General features: G+C 40.7%; 1 long non-coding RNA gene across 1 annotated transcript; it reads left to right on the top strand.

The window, feature by feature from the left end:
- LOC125201548 lies at positions 1-3,454 on the top strand. Its single transcript, XR_007172934.1, has 3 exons — positions 1-778; positions 1,943-2,004; positions 3,231-3,454. It is a non-coding gene; the product is annotated as an uncharacterized LOC125201548 (long non-coding RNA).
- Positions 3,455-4,435: the final 981 nt, after the last annotated feature.

Genomic DNA, 4,435 nt, shown 5'->3' on the forward strand with positions numbered 1-4,435 from the left:
ACGATCAAAGGAGAATTGGACATTTAAGATCGATCAAGAGAAATTTTCAAATTTCGTTTAATACAAGAGAAGTTAAGCCCAAGATAAATAATGGATCAAGAACAAGTTTCAGATTATACAAAATTTAGTGCATAAATTTATGAGTTTGAGAAAGAAAGATCATGACTGTAATCACAAGACTATAAACAATGGGCCTAATCTTGTGAACCGCATCACGCCCTTTTTAAGCCCAATAAGTTGGCCCTATCCGATCAGCCCGTTGGGCCCGAGGCATCAAGCCCGTCTCGGACAGCAGCTTGGCAGCCCAAGTCCCCTCCCAACCTGCAAAGTAGAGATGAGACAGCCATGTTTTTTTTCCAACAGCCTGCAAACCTGCAGCATTCAAACAAGGAGGAGTTATTGAAGATGAGTACATCTACACAAAATGTCAAAAGTAGTTAACAAAGAGCCAAGGAAGAGCTGGGTGGTCCCTAATCAAAATCTTGACCAAATCCTAAAATGTGGCAGGAGCTGCAACAAGAAAACAAACTCCATTAAGGTCTAAGCAAGAAGAAGCCAAGAGAGCAGATTTCTCTCTGACACATCCCTCTACCAAAATCCCAACAACCAAGCAGATTTTCAGCCTATATATACACGTATACATAGCCAGTTCCATCCTCCCCCCCCCCACCATTTTCGACTCCCAAAAAATCCACAAAAGACGGCGGAGTAACGAGGGAGGAAGGCAGTGGCTGTGCGAGAGGGCAGCCCGGTAACCAAGAGGAATCACCACGCCAAGGTAATCTCCCAACACCACCCTTTGCATCACGTTAGAAATCCCACATCTTTAAAACTTAGAAACCATAGATGCTCAGGAACACAGAAATTTTAGAGTTCAATAACATAGCTTTCAAATGAAACAGAAACCAAATAATGCACCACTGTGAACTAGCCAAACCACCAAGTAATAACATCACATAGCTACAGCCCAAACATCGAACATAGTTATGTTAAGTAGCAAACTGGATAGAAGGCTTAGCTTAGTATATGGGGCTGTCCGGCGGGGGTCGGGTGATGACGGAGCTCCGGAGAGCTGACAGGGGCAGCAGCGCGAGGCAGCGTAAGCTGTTGCCGGCGCTCCGAAGAAAAGGGTGATGACGACCCCGGAGTTCCACGCACGACGGAGAAAGAGACGGAGGGAGAAAGGCGATGCCTTTCCCCTCAATTGATGACTCTGCCGGAGCAGCAACGCGAACCGTCGGCGGCGATATCGCCGGAGAGGAAAGGCGGCGATGGCTGGTCCACTGGAGCCGTCGCCGAGCGACGCAGCAGGCGGCAGCCCTGCTCGTCGAGCAGCCGAGGACTCCTCCGAACTCGACGGAGGGAGAGAACACGATGGAGGAGGGAGTATCCGCTGACGGGACTCCGAGATCCCGTCGAGGTAGCGGCGATTTTCGCCGAAGAAGAGAGGCACTGCTGCTGTTCTGAAATTTAGGGATTTTGACTAAAATTGAGAAGAGAGAAGTCACGTTGGAAGGGAGTATATGTTTGGGTTGACTCCAATTTTAATTAATTGATTTGGGCCGGAAGTGATAAATTAAGGAGTTTGGGCCATCATTTAATTAGTCAGTGACTTGGGCCAGAGGGCTAATTAATTATTTAAAGGGGCCAAGGAGGACTTAAATATTGAGCCAAGGTTGTTTAAGAAATGGGCTGACTTTTAATCGGTAGAAAATTTAGAGACGCCAGAAAAGGGAAACGACGTTCTCAAGTCATGAAAATAATCAAGTTTATGAAAGAAATGCTATTAATTAAATTTCCCGATTTAATTAATGTGCAAGTTCTAGAATTTTCCAAGTAGTAAGCAAAGAATAAAAGAAATTAATTAGGGCATGCATTCCTAAGTATGAGATTTTGTCTCGAGTCTAATTAGTATGTTTTTATGTTTATGTTTTTCACAAAGGACTATCTCCGCAAGTTAAGATCAGAGCGAGAAATTCAATTAAAGGAAATTAAGCGAACAAGGTGGGCTTTCTATTTACAGTACAGTTCTTTACGAGAAGTATTTTACGTGGGCTTTCTATTTACAATACAGTTCTTTACGAGAAGAGTTCTTTACGAGAAGTATTTTACGTGGGCTTTCTATTTACAGTACAGTTCTTTACGAGAAGTATTTTACGTGGGCTTTCTATTTACAGTACAGTTCTTTACGAGAAGTATTTTACGTGGGCTTTCTATTTACAGTACAGTTCTTTACGAGAAGTATTTTACGTGGGCTTTCTAGTAAAAGTTACAGTTTTTGCGCAAAGTATTTTACGAGCTTCTATTGTGATATTGTGGGCTTTCGAACTAAAGTGTTTTTATGTGGGCTTTCTATTTACAGTACAGTTCTTTACGAGAAGTATTTTACGTGGGCTTTCGAACTAAACTGTTTTTATGTGGGCTTTCTATTTACAGTACAGTTCAGTACAGTTCTTTACGAGAAGTATTTTACGTGGGCTTTCTAGTAAAAGTTACAGTTTTTGCGCAAAGTATTTTACGAGCTTCTATTGTGATATTGTGGGCTTTCGAACTAAAGTATTTTTATGTGGGCTTTCTATTTACAGTACAGTTCTTTACGAGAAGTATTTTACGTGGGCTTTCGAACTAAACTGTTTTTATGTGGGCTTTCCTGTCCTACATATAATTGTGGGCTATATGTTTAAAGTACAGTTTTTATGAAAAGTGCTATTGTGAAATGATATTACGTGAGCCTTATATGATATGCTTTGAGTTATTTATGTTCCCAGTATGTTTTGAAGTATGAATGCTTCCAGTTATTTACATTCTCAGTTTTAAGTGAATGCTTTCAGTTATTTAAGTTCTCAGTATGTTTTTGTCTTGCCAAGTTTTGTTTTGAACTTTGCCTATCTGTTTGTCTAGCAAGGGCGACGTCCCTACTAGACCAGGAGTTCGTGAATTTCGGTTCACCAGGAATTAGTGAATGCGGGTTTGTAAGTGGGACGAGCCCATACATTCCGATTCACCAGGAGTTAGTTCAGATATGGCATTAGTTCCAGGAAAAATAGACTACAGTCAAAGATTTTTATATAGAAATGCTTTTAGTGTCCTCGGGCCTTTTAAGATAAAACCCCGAGCTCACTCAGAATTGGCTTGACAAAACCAGTTTTCTTTTCAGTAAAATATATTTCGGCACGTGTCCACTGAGTACACCAAGTACTCAGCCCTGCATATGTTTTAAAAATGTGCAGGTTGAGCAGTGATGATGGCGGGCGGTGTTGAGCACAGACAAATGAAGATCCTTCAATAGAATAGTACTTGGATGCGTCGTGTCTCCATACACGATGTCATCTGCTCTTGACTCTTCCGCTGCAATGTAAAAGTCGAGTTTACACTCCTTGTATTATGCACTCTGATTTATGCACATATTCCAAGTTATTTCAGTTCATGATCAGTCGTGCCACAGTTTCCCCCTTTCTTCCCCGCTTCTTTCATCCTCCCCTAGTCGCGATCAACCGGGCTTTCTATCCTTAGAAAGTGCGGTCGTGACAAGGATAGAATACAAGGTAAAATGTGTTAGGTTTGGTATACTGAAAAGCATGTTTCGAGCAAGTTTCGAGCGAATAGAATCTTGCTTGTATACATAAAACTCTACAATCCACTTTTAACCCGATTCAGTATTATTCGAGCAGTCTCGCACGAATAGAATCACTATTATTATTACATTGTGTTTGCTTGTGCATTTATAAGATGTTTTATAAACATTTAAATGTATAAGAAGCAAACAAAGCCTAAGTCTTTTGCTTAGTAGACTGGTTGTGGGCGGCGTCCACTTTAAGCTGGTTGTGGGCGGCGTCCACTTTAAGGTAACTACAGTCGGTTCTATGCAATGCTTTGCAAAAGAGAAAGAAGAATTTCACAACCTAGATAGGCGTTGGCTACCTATCGTGAAAGGTTGCAATGTCAGTCCGCATATTTCTAAGCCTTACTGAAATAAGATGACATTGGTGTGGTATAGAACTGAACGGATCTAACAGCAAGACGTGTCTTTATGCTATCTACTGAAAGACTAGGTCTTGATAAAATACTATTTCTTAATCTAAATATGTTAGCATTGAGCATACGGTATTGATTATGCACTACTTTGACTTATCAAATGGTGTGGGTTTTTCGCAACCCAATAATCCTGATATATTGGGTAGTGGTGATTAATTCTAGCGGTGCTAGGATTGCTATTATGTTGAACGTGCGCGAGGTGAGTCTCGTTTGATAATGTCCTCAAGAGAAGCTCGAACAAGGTTTTATTATTTGGAAAACTGGCTAGTTAGAGTTTTATTACTCTATGAACAATAAATAAATGTTTCTTGCTAAGTCCACTCTTGGAATTAATAAGATATTAATTAATTAAGTCCATAGCAGACATTAATTAATTAATGGACATTTATATCTTAAGCGC

This window comes from Salvia hispanica, chromosome 1 (assembly GCF_023119035.1).
Source record: "Salvia hispanica cultivar TCC Black 2014 chromosome 1, UniMelb_Shisp_WGS_1.0, whole genome shotgun sequence".
Lineage (NCBI taxonomy): Eukaryota > Viridiplantae > Streptophyta > Magnoliopsida > Lamiales > Lamiaceae > Salvia > Salvia hispanica.